Here is a 16,369-nt window from a genome sequence, read left to right on the forward strand (position 1 = left end):
GGACTCTTTAGACCCACCAGGCTCCTCTTGTCCATTGAATTCTCCAGGCCAGAATACTGGAGTGCATAGCCAGGACCTTTTCCAGGGAATCTTCCTGACCCGTGGATCAAACCTGGGTCTCTTGCATTGCAGGCGGATGCTTTACCATCTGAGTGAGACAAGATAATAAACATGTGGCCTGTTGCCTAGGTTTGGCAAGTCCTTAGGTATAGTCAATTTCTTTTGTGTCTTACGCATGGATGCCAGAGGTTTGCCACTTGATGCCTCCAAACAGTTTGATAGTTTGAAAAAATGCTGGAGATAAAAAAAAAAAAAGAAGGGATCAAGTAAAAATTGAAATCTGGAAAACAGAAGATGAGTGATAAAGTTGGGTACCTTTGTCCAATGGAAACCAAAAAGAAAATGTAGAAATATAACCAGGTTTCTCTGAATTGAGTCAAATACAAGTCAGCCATATTTCCTGGTGTCTGTCTGTTTATGGTGTCTTTTTCAGGTTCAAAGGGCAGAGGCAGAAGAATGGTTGAAACAAGATGTCTCTCTTCTGGGACAGCACTGCCATCGTGCGGAAACAGTTTGATCAGGCCAAAGCTGTGAGCTGCTCTTCCTTGCGAGGCCTAGCAGTGGAGGCCGGTCAGATCAACTTAGGAACAACAGAACCTGAACTCAAGCCTGGCCCTCAACCTTTTCTGTGTGATCTGGCAGGATCGGTGGACAGTCAGGTTCTAGGCTTAGTGTCTGATCAGTGAGGGCCCAGGACCACGGAGCCCTCCAGCTGCTGCCAGGAAGTCCAGTCACAGGAAGGAGGTAAGCGGGGCCTCAGTTTCCTAACATTGTGGTGGGCCTTAGAGCCAAGCACTGAAAATGGGGGCACTTGTCTTGTGAATCTGCCCTTTGTAGGGCCTGGGCCCATTGTGACAGGAGTGACAGAGTGCAATGGACTGGCCTAATGCCAAGTACCTTAAATAGGTGATGCCATTGACGAAGTTGAGGGTGACCAAAAGTCTAAATAAAGTACCATGGCTTGGAGCGAGAAGGACCTGTATGGAAGGAATGGGAATACACTGACTTGCTGGTTTGAGTCAGAATATTTTCTAGCAGCCTGCAGATGCTCAAGTGGATGAAAATCACAAATGTAGTGGAAGGCCTACATTGTCTGAACCCACCCACCAGCTGCGAACTTCTGTGTCTTTGCAGGTTCACTCTAAAGCCCAGGGTCAATACCTTTGTCCTGACCTGACGCTGATGTTATCTCAGTTCTTGCAGGGGAGCGGGGCAAAGACCTGGCTTTGGGGTTGGTGTGTGCTAAGTCTCTTGAGTCATGTCAGACTCTGTGCGACGCTATGGACTGCAGCCTGCCAGGGAGGATAGCATTATTTCCTTCCTGTGCTTTAAGATGGAAAGCAAACTGCTGTACTTTACTTTATTTGGGGGGACTCCAAAATCACTGCAGATGGTGACTGCAGCCATGGAATTAAAAGACGCTTGCTCCTTGGAAGTAAAGCTATGAGCAACCTAGACAGCATATTAAAAAACAGAGACATTTCTTTGCCAACAAAGGTCCGTCTGGTCAAAGCAATGGTTTTTCTGGCAGGCATGCATGGATGTGAGAGTTGGAATATAAGGACAGGTGAGCATCAAAGCATTGATGCTTTTGAGCTGTGGTGTGGCAGGAGACTCTTGAGAGTCCCTTGGACTGCACAGAGATCCAACCAGTCCATCCTAAAGGAAATCTACCCCGAATATACATTGGAGGGACTGATGCTGAAGCTGAAACTCCTATATTTTGGTCGTCTGATACGAAGAACTGACTCACTTGACAAGACCTTGATAGCGGGAAAGACTGAAAGTGGGAAGAGAAGGGGATGACAGAGGATGAGATGGGTGGATGGCATCACTGACTCCATGGACATGAGTTGGAGCAAGCTCTGGGAGTTGGTGATGGAAAGGAAAGCCTGGCGTGCTGCAGTCCGTGGGGTTGCAAAGAGTTGGACACGACTGAGCTACTGAACTGAACTCTAGCTAAGGCCATTTATGAGATGGAAAATACTTGTTTTTTTCCAATTATATATGATGATAGTATGAGACAAAGTCACGTGTGCCATCTGATTGGAATTGATAGCCATGTAAGAGTGTATGATTACAAGTAGGGCATTGTCTGCATTCAGTCATGAGAAGTATCTGGGTCATCCTAGAGCTTCACCAAATGGCTTCTTCAACTCAACACACAAAGCCTAGAATATGAAGACTCCAGCAAATTTGGGAAGTGTGTGTGTTATTCCCTCAGTTGTGCCTGACTCTTTGGACCCCACGGACTCTTTAGACCCACCAGGCTCCTCTTGTCCATTGAATTCTCCAGGCCAGAATACTGGAGTGCATAGCCAGGACCTTTTCCAGGGAATCTTCCTGACCCGTGGATCAAACCTGGGTCTCTTGCATTGCAGGCGGATGCTTTACCATCTGAGTGAGACAAGATAATAAACATGTGGCCTGTTGCCTAGGTTTGGCAAGTCCTTAGGTATAGTCAATTTCTTTTGTGTCTTACGCATGGATGCCAGAGGTTTGCCACTTGATGCCTCCAAACAGTTTGATAGTTTGAAAAAATGCTGGAGATAAAAAAAAAAAAAGAAGGGATCAAGTAAAAATTGAAATCTGGAAAACAGAAGATGAGTGATAAAGTTGGGTACCTTTGTCCAATGGAAACCAAAAAGAAAATGTAGAAATATAACCAGGTTTCTCTGAATTGAGTCAAATACAAGTCAGCCATATTTCCTGGTGTCTGTCTGTTTATGGTGTCTTTTTCAGGTTCAAAGGGCAGAGGCAGAAGAATGGTTGAAACAAGATGTCTCTCTTCTGGGACAGCACTGCCATCGTGCGGAAACAGTTTGATCAGGCCAAAGCTGTGAGCTGCTCTTCCTTGCGAGGCCTAGCAGTGGAGGCCGGTCAGATCAACTTAGGAACAACAGAACCTGAACTCAAGCCTGGCCCTCAACCTTTTCTGTGTGATCTGGCAGGATCGGTGGACAGTCAGGTTCTAGGCTTAGTGTCTGATCAGTGAGGGCCCAGGACCACGGAGCCCTCCAGCTGCTGCCAGGAAGTCCAGTCACAGGAAGGAGGTAAGCGGGGCCTCAGTTTCCTAACATTGTGGTGGGCCTTAGAGCCAAGCACTGAAAATGGGGGCACTTGTCTTGTGAATCTGCCCTTTGTAGGGCCTGGGCCCATTGTGACAGGAGTGACAGAGTGCAATGGACTGGCCTAATGCCAAGTACCTTAAATAGGTGATGCCATTGACGAAGTTGAGGGTGACCAAAAGTCTAAATAAAGTACCATGGCTTGGAGCAAGAAGGACCTGTATGGAAGGAATGGGAATACACTGACTTGCTGGTTTGAGTCAGAATATTTTCTAGGAGCCTGCAGATGCTCAAGTGGATGAAAATCACAAATGTAGTGGAAGGCCTACATTGTCTGAACCCACCCACCAGCCGCGAACTTCTGTGTCTTTGCAGGTTCACTCTAAAGCCCAGGGTCAATACCTTTGTCCTGACCTGACGCTGATGTTATCTCAGTTCTTGCAGGGGAGCGGGGCAAAGACCTGGCTTTGGGGTTGGTGTGTGCTAAGTCTCTTGAGTCATGTCAGACTCTGTGCGACGCTATGGACTGCAGCCTGCCAGGGAGGATAGCATTATTTCCTTCCTGTGCTTTAAGATGGAAAGCAAACTGCTGTACTTTACTTTATTTTGGGGGACTCCAAAATCACTGCAGATGGTGACTGCAGCCATGGAATTAAAAGACGCTTGCTCCTTGGAAGTAAAGCTATGAGCAACCTAGACAGCATATTAAAAAACAGAGACATTTCTTTGCCAACAAAGGTCCGTCTGGTCAAAGCAATGGTTTTTCTGGCAGGCATGCATGGATGTGAGAGTTGGAATATAAGGACAGGTGAGCATCAAAGCATTGATGCTTTTGAGCTGTGGTGTGGCAGGAGACTCTTGAGAGTCCCTTGGACTGCACAGAGATCCAACCAGTCCATCCTAAAGGAAATCTACCCCGAATATACATTGGAGGGACTGATGCTGAAGCTGAAACTCCTATATTTTGGTCGTCTGATACGAAGAACTGACTCACTTGACAAGACCTTGATAGCGGGAAAGACTGAAAGTGGGAAGAGAAGGGGATGACAGAGGATGAGATGGGTGGATGGCATCACTGACTCCATGGACATGAGTTGGAGCAAGCTCTGGGAGTTGGTGATGGAAAGGAAAGCCTGGCGTGCTGCAGTCCGTGGGGTTGCAAAGAGTTGGACACGACTGAGCTACTGAACTGACCTCTAGCTAAGGCCATTTATGAGATGGAAAATACTTGTTTTTTTCCAATTATATATGATGATAGTATGAGACAAAGTCACGTGTGCCATCTGATTGGAATTGATAGCCATGTAAGAGTGTATGATTACAAGTAGGGCATTGTCTGCATTCAGTCATGAGAAGTATCTGGGTCATCCTAGAGCTTCACCAAATGGCTTCTTCAACTCAACACACAAAGCCTAGAATATGAAGACTCCAGCAAATTTGGGAAGTGTGTGTGTTATTCCCTCACTTGTGCCTGACTCTTTGGACCCCACGGACTCTTTAGACCCACCAGGCTCCTCTTGTCCATTGAATTCTCCAGGCCAGAATACTGGAGTGCATAGCCAGGACCTTTTCCAGGGAATCTTCCTGACCCGTGGATCAAACCTGGGTCTCTTGCATTGCAGGCGGATGCTTTACCATCTGAGTGAGACAAGATAATAAACATGTGGCCTGTTGCCTAGGTTTGGCAAGTCCTTAGGTATAGTCAATTTCTTTTGTGTCTTACGCATGGATGCCAGAGGTTTGCCACTTGATGCCTCCAAACAGTTTGATAGTTTGAAAAAATGCTGGAGATAAAAAAAAAAAAAAGAAGGGATCAAGTAAAAATTGAAATCTGGAAAACAGAAGATGAGTGATAAAGTTGGGTACCTTTGTCCAATGGAAACCAAAAAGAAAATGTAGAAATATAACCAGGTTTCTCTGAATTGAGTCAAATACAAGTCAGCCATATTTCCTGGTGTCTGTCTGTTTATGGTGTCTTTTTCAGGTTCAAAGGGCAGAGGCAGAAGAATGGTTGAAACAAGATGTCTCTCTTCTGGGACAGCACTGCCATCGTGCGGAAACAGTTTGATCAGGCCAAAGCTGTGAGCTGCTCTTCCTTGCGAGGCCTAGCAGTGGAGGCCGGTCAGATCAACTTAGGAACAACAGAACCTGAACTCAAGCCTGGCCCTCAACCTTTTCTGTGTGATCTGGCAGGATCGGTGGACAGTCAGGTTCTAGGCTTAGTGTCTGATCAGTGAGGGCCCAGGACCACGGAGCCCTCCAGCTGCTGCCAGGAAGTCCAGTCACAGGAAGGAGGTAAGCGGGGCCTCAGTTTCCTAACATTGTGGTGGGCCTTAGAGCCAAGCACTGAAAATGGGGGCACTTGTCTTGTGAATCTGCCCTTTGTAGGGCCTGGGCCCATTGTGACAGGAGTGACAGAGTGCAATGGACTGGCCTAATGCCAAGTACCTTAAATAGGTGATGCCATTGACGAAGTTGAGGGTGACCAAAAGTCTAAATAAAGTACCATGGCTTGGAGCAAGAAGGACCTGTATGGAAGGAATGGGAATACACTGACTTGCTGGTTTGAGTCAGAATATTTTCTAGGAGCCTGCAGATGCTCAAGTGGATGAAAATCACAAATGTAGTGGAAGGCCTACATTGTCTGAACCCACCCACCAGCCGCGAACTTCTGTGTCTTTGCAGGTTCACTCTAAAGCCCAGGGTCAATACCTTTGTCCTGACCTGACGCTGATGTTATCTCAGTTCTTGCAGGGGAGCGGGGCAAAGACCTGGCTTTGGGGTTGGTGTGTGCTAAGTCTCTTGAGTCATGTCAGACTCTGTGCGACGCTATGGACTGCAGCCTGCCAGGGAGGATAGCATTATTTCCTTCCTGTGCTTTAAGATGGAAAGCAAACTGCTGTACTTTACTTTATTTTGGGGGACTCCAAAATCACTGCAGATGGTGACTGCAGCCATGGAATTAAAAGACGCTTGCTCCTTGGAAGTAAAGCTATGAGCAACCTAGACAGCATATTAAAAAACAGAGACATTTCTTTGCCAACAAAGGTCCGTCTGGTCAAAGCAATGGTTTTTCTGGCAGGCATGCATGGATGTGAGAGTTGGAATATAAGGACAGGTGAGCATCAAAGCATTGATGCTTTTGAGCTGTGGTGTGGCAGGAGACTCTTGAGAGTCCCTTGGACTGCACAGAGATCCAACCAGTCCATCCTAAAGGAAATCTACCCCGAATATACATTGGAGGGACTGATGCTGAAGCTGAAACTCCTATATTTTGGTCGTCTGATACGAAGAACTGACTCACTTGACAAGACCTTGATAGCGGGAAAGACTGAAAGTGGGAAGAGAAGGGGATGACAGAGGATGAGATGGGTGGATGGCATCACTGACTCCATGGACATGAGTTGGAGCAAGCTCTGGGAGTTGGTGATGGAAAGGAAAGCCTGGCGTGCTGCAGTCCGTGGGGTTGCAAAGAGTTGGACACGACTGAGCTACTGAACTGACCTCTAGCTAAGGCCATTTATGAGATGGAAAATACTTGTTTTTTTCCAATTATATATGATGATAGTATGAGACAAAGTCACGTGTGCCATCTGATTGGAATTGATAGCCATGTAAGAGTGTATGATTACAAGTAGGGCATTGTCTGCATTCAGTCATGAGAAGTATCTGGGTCATCCTAGAGCTTCACCAAATGGCTTCTTCAACTCAACACACAAAGCCTAGAATATGAAGACTCCAGCAAATTTGGGAAGTGTGTGTGTTATTCCCTCAGTTGTGCCTGACTCTTTGGACCCCACGGACTCTTTAGACCCACCAGGCTCCTCTTGTCCATTGAATTCTCCAGGCCAGAATACTGGAGTGCATAGCCAGGACCTTTTCCAGGGAATCTTCCTGACCCGTGGATCAAACCTGGGTCTCTTGCATTGCAGGCGGATGCTTTACCATCTGAGTGAGACAAGATAATAAACATGTGGCCTGTTGCCTAGGTTTGGCAAGTCCTTAGGTATAGTCAATTTCTTTTGTGTCTTACGCATGGATGCCAGAGGTTTGCCACTTGATGCCTCCAAACAGTTTGATAGTTTGAAAAAATGCTGGAGATAAAAAAAAAAAAAAGAAGGGATCAAGTAAAAATTGAAATCTGGAAAACAGAAGATGAGTGATAAAGTTGGGTACCTTTGTCCAATGGAAACCAAAAAGAAAATGTAGAAATATAACCAGGTTTCTCTGAATTGAGTCAAATACAAGTCAGCCATATTTCCTGGTGTCTGTCTGTTTATGGTGTCTTTTTCAGGTTCAAAGGGCAGAGGCAGAAGAATGGTTGAAACAAGATGTCTCTCTTCTGGGACAGCACTGCCATCGTGCGGAAACAGTTTGATCAGGCCAAAGCTGTGAGCTGCTCTTCCTTGCGAGGCCTAGCAGTGGAGGCCGGTCAGATCAACTTAGGAACAACAGAACCTGAACTCAAGCCTGGCCCTCAACCTTTTCTGTGTGATCTGGCAGGATCGGTGGACAGTCAGGTTCTAGGCTTAGTGTCTGATCAGTGAGGGCCCAGGACCACGGAGCCCTCCAGCTGCTGCCAGGAAGTCCAGTCACAGGAAGGAGGTAAGCGGGGCCTCAGTTTCCTAACATTGTGGTGGGCCTTAGAGCCAAGCACTGAAAATGGGGGCACTTGTCTTGTGAATCTGCCCTTTGTAGGGCCTGGGCCCATTGTGACAGGAGTGACAGAGTGCAATGGACTGGCCTAATGCCAAGTACCTTAAATAGGTGATGCCATTGACGAAGTTGAGGGTGACCAAAAGTCTAAATAAAGTACCATGGCTTGGAGCAAGAAGGACCTGTATGGAAGGAATGGGAATACACTGACTTGCTGGTTTGAGTCAGAATATTTTCTAGGAGCCTGCAGATGCTCAAGTGGATGAAAATCACAAATGTAGTGGAAGGCCTACATTGTCTGAACCCACCCACCAGCCGCGAACTTCTGTGTCTTTGCAGGTTCACTCTAAAGCCCAGGGTCAATACCTTTGTCCTGACCTGACGCTGATGTTATCTCAGTTCTTGCAGGGGAGCGGGGCAAAGACCTGGCTTTGGGGTTGGTGTGTGCTAAGTCTCTTGAGTCATGTCAGACTCTGTGCGACGCTATGGACTGCAGCCTGCCAGGGAGGATAGCATTATTTCCTTCCTGTGCTTTAAGATGGAAAGCAAACTGCTGTACTTTACTTTATTTTGGGGGACTCCAAAATCACTGCAGATGGTGACTGCAGCCATGAAATTAAAAGACGCTTGCTCCTTGGAAGTAAAGCTATGAGCAACCTAGACAGCATATTAAAAAACAGAGACATTTCTTTGCCAACAAAGGTCCGTCTGGTCAAAGCAATGGTTTTTCTGGCAGGCATGCATGGATGTGAGAGTTGGAATATAAGGACAGGTGAGCATCAAAGCATTGATGCTTTTGAGCTGTGGTGTGGCAGGAGACTCTTGAGAGTCCCTTGGACTGCACAGAGATCCAACCAGTCCATCCTAAAGGAAATCTACCCCGAATATACATTGGAGGGACTGATGCTGAAGCTGAAACTCCAATATTTTGGTCGTCTGATACGAAGAACTGACTCACTTGACAAGACCTTGATAGCGGGAAAGACTGAAAGTGGGAAGAGAAGGGGATGACAGAGGATGAGATGGGTGGATGGCATCACTGACTCCATGGACATGAGTTGGAGCAAGCTCTGGGAGTTGGTGATGGAAAGGAAAGCCTGGCGTGCTGCAGTCCGTGGGGTTGCAAAGAGTTGGACACGACTGAGCTACTGAACTGACCTCTAGCTAAGGCCATTTATGAGATGGAAAATACTTGTTTTTTTCCAATTATATATGATGATAGTATGAGACAAAGTCACGTGTGCCATCTGATTGGAATTGATAGCCATGTAAGAGTGTATGATTACAAGTAGGGCATTGTCTGCATTCAGTCATGAGAAGTATCTGGGTCATCCTAGAGCTTCACCAAATGGCTTCTTCAACTCAACACACAAAGCCTAGAATATGAAGACTCCAGCAAATTTGGGAAGTGTGTGTGTTATTCCCTCAGTTGTGCCTGACTCTTTGGACCCCACGGACTCTTTAGACCCACCAGGCTCCTCTTGTCCATTGAATTCTCCAGGCCAGAATACTGGAGTGCATAGCCAGGACCTTTTCCAGGGAATCTTCCTGACCCGTGGATCAAACCTGGGTCTCTTGCATTGCAGGCGGATGCTTTACCATCTGAGTGAGACAAGATAATAAACATGTGGCCTGTTGCCTAGGTTTGGCAAGTCCTTAGGTATAGTCAATTTCTTTTGTGTCTTACGCATGGATGCCAGAGGTTTGCCACTTGATGCCTCCAAACAGTTTGATAGTTTGAAAAAATGCTGGAGATAAAAAAAAAAAAAAGAAGGGATCAAGTAAAAATTGAAATCTGGAAAACAGAAGATGAGTGATAAAGTTGGGTACCTTTGTCCAATGGAAACCAAAAAGAAAATGTAGAAATATAACCAGGTTTCTCTGAATTGAGTCAAATACAAGTCAGCCATATTTCCTGGTGTCTGTCTGTTTATGGTGTCTTTTTCAGGTTCAAAGGGCAGAGGCAGAAGAATGGTTGAAACAAGATGTCTCTCTTCTGGGACAGCACTGCCATCGTGCGGAAACAGTTTGATCAGGCCAAAGCTGTGAGCTGCTCTTCCTTGCGAGGCCTAGCAGTGGAGGCCGGTCAGATCAACTTAGGAACAACAGAACCTGAACTCAAGCCTGGCCCTCAACCTTTTCTGTGTGATCTGGCAGGATCGGTGGACAGTCAGGTTCTAGGCTTAGTGTCTGATCAGTGAGGGCCCAGGACCACGGAGCCCTCCAGCTGCTGCCAGGAAGTCCAGTCACAGGAAGGAGGTAAGCGGGGCCTCAGTTTCCTAACATTGTGGTGGGCCTTAGAGCCAAGCACTGAAAATGGGGGCACTTGTCTTGTGAATCTGCCCTTTGTAGGGCCTGGGCCCATTGTGACAGGAGTGACAGAGTGCAATGGACTGGCCTAATGCCAAGTACCTTAAATAGGTGATGCCATTGACGAAGTTGAGGGTGACCAAAAGTCTAAATAAAGTACCATGGCTTGGAGCAAGAAGGACCTGTATGGAAGGAATGGGAATACACTGACTTGCTGGTTTGAGTCAGAATATTTTCTAGGAGCCTGCAGATGCTCAAGTGGATGAAAATCACAAATGTAGTGGAAGGCCTACATTGTCTGAACCCACCCACCAGCCGCGAACTTCTGTGTCTTTGCAGGTTCACTCTAAAGCCCAGGGTCAATACCTTTGTCCTGACCTGACGCTGATGTTATCTCAGTTCTTGCAGGGGAGCGGGGCAAAGACCTGGCTTTGGGGTTGGTGTGTGCTAAGTCTCTTGAGTCATGTCAGACTCTGTGCGACGCTATGGACTGCAGCCTGCCAGGGAGGATAGCATTATTTCCTTCCTGTGCTTTAAGATGGAAAGCAAACTGCTGTACTTTACTTTATTTTGGGGGACTCCAAAATCACTGCAGATGGTGACTGCAGCCATGAAATTAAAAGACGCTTGCTCCTTGGAAGTAAAGCTATGAGCAACCTAGACAGCATATTAAAAAACAGAGACATTTCTTTGCCAACAAAGGTCCGTCTGGTCAAAGCAATGGTTTTTCTGGCAGGCATGCATGGATGTGAGAGTTGGAATATAAGGACAGGTGAGCATCAAAGCATTGATGCTTTTGAGCTGTGGTGTGGCAGGAGACTCTTGAGAGTCCCTTGGACTGCACAGAGATCCAACCAGTCCATCCTAAAGGAAATCTACCCCGAATATACATTGGAGGGACTGATGCTGAAGCTGAAACTCCTATATTTTGGTCGTCTGATACGAAGAACTGACTCACTTGACAAGACCTTGATAGCGGGAAAGACTGAAAGTGGGAAGAGAAGGGGATGACAGAGGATGAGATGGGTGGATGGCATCACTGACTCCACGGACATGAGTTGGAGCAAGCTCTGGGAGTTGGTGATGGAAAGGAAAGCCTGGCGTGCTGCAGTCCGTGGGGTTGCAAAGAGTTGGACACGACTGAGCTACTGAACTGACCTCTAGCTAAGGCCATTTATGAGATGGAAAATACTTGTTTTTTTCCAATTATATATGATGATAGTATGAGACAAAGTCACGTGTGCCATCTGATTGGAATTGATAGCCATGTAAGAGTGTATGATTACAAGTAGGGCATTGTCTGCATTCAGTCATGAGAAGTATCTGGGTCATCCTAGAGCTTCACCAAATGGCTTCTTCAACTCAACACACAAAGCCTAGAATATGAAGACTCCAGCAAATTTGGGAAGTGTGTGTGTTATTCCCTCAGTTGTGCCTGACTCTTTGGACCCCACGGACTCTTTAGACCCACCAGGCTCCTCTTGTCCATTGAATTCTCCAGGCCAGAATACTGGAGTGCATAGCCAGGACCTTTTCCAGGGAATCTTCCTGACCCGTGGATCAAACCTGGGTCTCTTGCATTGCAGGCGGATGCTTTACCATCTGAGTGAGACAAGATAATAAACATGTGGCCTGTTGCCTAGGTTTGGCAAGTCCTTAGGTATAGTCAATTTCTTTTGTGTCTTACGCATGGATGCCAGAGGTTTGCCACTTGATGCCTCCAAACAGTTTGATAGTTTGAAAAAATGCTGGAGATAAAAAAAAAAAAAAGAAGGGATCAAGTAAAAATTGAAATCTGGAAAACAGAAGATGAGTGATAAAGTTGGGTACCTTTGTCCAATGGAAACCAAAAAGAAAATGTAGAAATATAACCAGGTTTCTCTGAATTGAGTCAAATACAAGTCAGCCATATTTCCTGGTGTCTGTCTGTTTATGGTGTCTTTTTCAGGTTCAAAGGGCAGAGGCAGAAGAATGGTTGAAACAAGATGTCTCTCTTCTGGGACAGCACTGCCATCGTGCGGAAACAGTTTGATCAGGCCAAAGCTGTGAGCTGCTCTTCCTTGCGAGGCCTAGCAGTGGAGGCCGGTCAGATCAACTTAGGAACAACAGAACCTGAACTCAAGCCTGGCCCTCAACCTTTTCTGTGTGATCTGGCAGGATCGGTGGACAGTCAGGTTCTAGGCTTAGTGTCTGATCAGTGAGGGCCCAGGACCACGGAGCCCTCCAGCTGCTGCCAGGAAGTCCAGTCACAGGAAGGAGGTAAGCGGGGCCTCAGTTTCCTAACATTGTGGTGGGCCTTAGAGCCAAGCACTGAAAATGGGGGCACTTGTCTTGTGAATCTGCCCTTTGTAGGGCCTGGGCCCATTGTGACAGGAGTGACAGAGTGCAATGGACTGGCCTAATGCCAAGTACCTTAAATAGGTGATGCCATTGACGAAGTTGAGGGTGACCAAAAGTCTAAATAAAGTACCATGGCTTGGAGCGAGAAGGACCTGTATGGAAGGAATGGGAATACACTGACTTGCTGGTTTGAGTCAGAATATTTTCTAGGAGCCTGCAGATGCTCAAGTGGATGAAAATCACAAATGTAGTGGAAGGCCTACATTGTCTGAACCCACCCACCAGCCGCGAACTTCTGTGTCTTTGCAGGTTCACTCTAAAGCCCAGGGTCAATACCTTTGTCCTGACCTGACGCTGATGTTATCTCAGTTCTTGCAGGGGAGCGGGGCAAAGACCTGGCTTTGGGGTTGGTGTGTGCTAAGTCTCTTGAGTCATGTCAGACTCTGTGCGACGCTATGGACTGCAGCCTGCCAGGGAGGATAGCATTATTTCCTTCCTGTGCTTTAAGATGGAAAGCAAACTGCTGTACTTTACTTTATTTGGGGGGACTCCAAAATCACTGCAGATGGTGACTGCAGCCATGGAATTAAAAGACGCTTGCTCCTTGGAAGTAAAGCTATGAGCAACCTAGACAGCATATTAAAAAACAGAGACATTTCTTTGCCAACAAAGGTCCGTCTGGTCAAAGCAATGGTTTTTCTGGCAGGCATGCATGGATGTGAGAGTTGGAATATAAGGACAGGTGAGCATCAAAGCATTGATGCTTTTGAGCTGTGGTGTGGCAGGAGACTCTTGAGAGTCCCTTGGACTGCACAGAGATCCAACCAGTCCATCCTAAAGGAAATCTACCCCGAATATACATTGGAGGGACTGATGCTGAAGCTGAAACTCCTATATTTTGGTCGTCTGATACGAAGAACTGACTCACTTGACAAGACCTTGATAGCGGGAAAGACTGAAAGTGGGAAGAGAAGGGGATGACAGAGGATGAGATGGGTGGATGGCATCACTGACTCCATGGACATGAGTTGGAGCAAGCTCTGGGAGTTGGTGATGGAAAGGAAAGCCTGGCGTGCTGCAGTCCGTGGGGTTGCAAAGAGTTGGACACGACTGAGCTACTGAACTGACCTCTAGCTAAGGCCATTTATGAGATGGAAAATACTTGTTTTTTTCCAATTATATATGATGATAGTATGAGACAAAGTCACGTGTGCCATCTGATTGGAATTGATAGCCATGTAAGAGTGTATGATTACAAGTAGGGCATTGTCTGCATTCAGTCATGAGAAGTATCTGGGTCATCCTAGAGCTTCACCAAATGGCTTCTTCAACTCAACACACAAAGCCTAGAATATGAAGACTCCAGCAAATTTGGGAAGTGTGTGTGTTATTCCCTCAGTTGTGCCTGACTCTTTGGACCCCACGGACTCTTTAGACCCACCAGGCTCCTCTTGTCCATTGAATTCTCCAGGCCAGAATACTGGAGTGCATAGCCAGGACCTTTTCCAGGGAATCTTCCTGACCCGTGGATCAAACCTGGGTCTCTTGCATTGCAGGCGGATGCTTTACCATCTGAGTGAGACAAGATAATAAACATGTGGCCTGTTGCCTAGGTTTGGCAAGTCCTTAGGTATAGTCAATTTCTTTTGTGTCTTACGCATGGATGCCAGAGGTTTGCCACTTGATGCCTCCAAACAGTTTGATAGTTTGAAAAAATGCTGGAGATAAAAAAAAAAAAAGAAGGGATCAAGTAAAAATTGAAATCTGGAAAACAGAAGATGAGTGATAAAGTTGGGTACCTTTGTCCAATGGAAACCAAAAAGAAAATGTAGAAATATAACCAGGTTTCTCTGAATTGAGTCAAATACAAGTCAGCCATATTTCCTGGTGTCTGTCTGTTTATGGTGTCTTTTTCAGGTTCAAAGGGCAGAGGCAGAAGAATGGTTGAAACAAGATGTCTCTCTTCTGGGACAGCACTGCCATCGTGCGGAAACAGTTTGATCAGGCCAAAGCTGTGAGCTGCTCTTCCTTGCGAGGCCTAGCAGTGGAGGCCGGTCAGATCAACTTAGGAACAACAGAACCTGAACTCAAGCCTGGCCCTCAACCTTTTCTGTGTGATCTGGCAGGATCGGTGGACAGTCAGGTTCTAGGCTTAGTGTCTGATCAGTGAGGGCCCAGGACCACGGAGCCCTCCAGCTGCTGCCAGGAAGTCCAGTCACAGGAAGGAGGTAAGCGGGGCCTCAGTTTCCTAACATTGTGGTGGGCCTTAGAGCCAAGCACTGAAAATGGGGGCACTTGTCTTGTGAATCTGCCCTTTGTAGGGCCTGGGCCCATTGTGACAGGAGTGACAGAGTGCAATGGACTGGCCTAATGCCAAGTACCTTAAATAGGTGATGCCATTGACGAAGTTGAGGGTGACCAAAAGTCTAAATAAAGTACCATGGCTTGGAGCGAGAAGGACCTGTATGGAAGGAATGGGAATACACTGACTTGCTGGTTTGAGTCAGAATATTTTCTAGGAGCCTGCAGATGCTCAAGTGGATGAAAATCACAAATGTAGTGGAAGGCCTACATTGTCTGAACCCACCCACCAGCCGCGAACTTCTGTGTCTTTGCAGGTTCACTCTAAAGCCCAGGGTCAATACCTTTGTCCTGACCTGACGCTGATGTTATCTCAGTTCTTGCAGGGGAGCGGGGCAAAGACCTGGCTTTGGGGTTGGTGTGTGCTAAGTCTCTTGAGTCATGTCAGACTCTGTGCGACGCTATGGACTGCAGCCTGCCAGGGAGGATAGCATTATTTCCTTCCTGTGCTTTAAGATGGAAAGCAAACTGCTGTACTTTACTTTATTTTGGGGGACTCCAAAATCACTGCAGATGGTGACTGCAGCCATGAAATTAAAAGACGCTTGCTCCTTGGAAGTAAAGCTATGAGCAACCTAGACAGCATATTAAAAAACAGAGACATTTCTTTGCCAACAAAGGTCCGTCTGGTCAAAGCAATGGTTTTTCTGGCAGGCATGCATGGATGTGAGAGTTGGAATATAAGGACAGGTGAGCATCAAAGCATTGATGCTTTTGAGCTGTGGTGTGGCAGGAGACTCTTGAGAGTCCCTTGGACTGCACAGAGATCCAACCAGTCCATCCTAAAGGAAATCTACCCCGAATATACATTGGAGGGACTGATGCTGAAGCTGAAACTCCTATATTTTGGTCGTCTGATACGAAGAACTGACTCACTTGACAAGACCTTGATAGCGGGAAAGACTGAAAGTGGGAAGAGAAGGGGATGACAGAGGATGAGATGGGTGGATGGCATCACTGACTCCATGGACATGAGTTGGAGCAAGCTCTGGGAGTTGGTGATGGAAAGGAAAGCCTGGCGTGCTGCAGTCCGTGGGGTTGCAAAGAGTTGGACACGACTGAGCTACTGAACTGACCTCTAGCTAAGGCCATTTATGAGATGGAAAATACTTGTTTTTTTCCAATTATATATGATGATAGTATGAGACAAAGTCACGTGTGCCATCTGATTGGAATTGATAGCCATGTAAGAGTGTATGATTACAAGTAGGGCATTGTCTGCATTCAGTCATGAGAAGTATCTGGGTCATCCTAGAGCTTCACCAAATGGCTTCTTCAACTCAACACACAAAGCCTAGAATATGAAGACTCCAGCAAATTTGGGAAGTGTGTGTGTTATTCCCTCAGTTGTGCCTGACTCTTTGGACCCCACGGACTCTTTAGACCCACCAGGCTCCTCTTGTCCATTGAATTCTCCAGGCCAGAATACTGGAGTGCATAGCCAGGACCTTTTCCAGGGAATCTTCCTGACCCGTGGATCAAACCTGGGTCTCTTGCATTGCAGGCGGATGCTTTACCATCTGAGTGAGACAAGATAATAAACATGTGGCCTGTTGCCTAGGTTTGGCAAGTCC

At 46.7% G+C, this 16,369-nt stretch overlaps 1 long non-coding RNA gene across 1 annotated transcript in view; it reads left to right on the forward strand.

Annotated features, from left to right (window-relative positions):
* LOC145536975 (uncharacterized) overlaps positions 1–16,369 on the forward strand; it is a 411,144-nt gene that overhangs the window by 267,548 nt on the left and 127,227 nt on the right. Inside the window, exons 117-123 of the long non-coding RNA XR_014076109.1 lie at positions 494–804; positions 2,803–3,113; positions 5,113–5,423; positions 7,423–7,733; positions 9,733–10,043; positions 12,043–12,353; positions 14,352–14,662. This is a non-coding gene — a long non-coding RNA (uncharacterized LOC145536975). The remainder of the gene's footprint in view (positions 1–493; positions 805–2,802; positions 3,114–5,112; positions 5,424–7,422; positions 7,734–9,732; positions 10,044–12,042; positions 12,354–14,351; positions 14,663–16,369) is intronic.

Source organism: Giraffa tippelskirchi, chromosome X, assembly GCF_054371585.1.
Source record: "Giraffa tippelskirchi isolate mGirTip1 chromosome X, T2T-mGirTip1v1.2.pri, whole genome shotgun sequence".
Taxonomy (NCBI): Eukaryota; Metazoa; Chordata; class Mammalia; order Artiodactyla; family Giraffidae; genus Giraffa; species Giraffa tippelskirchi.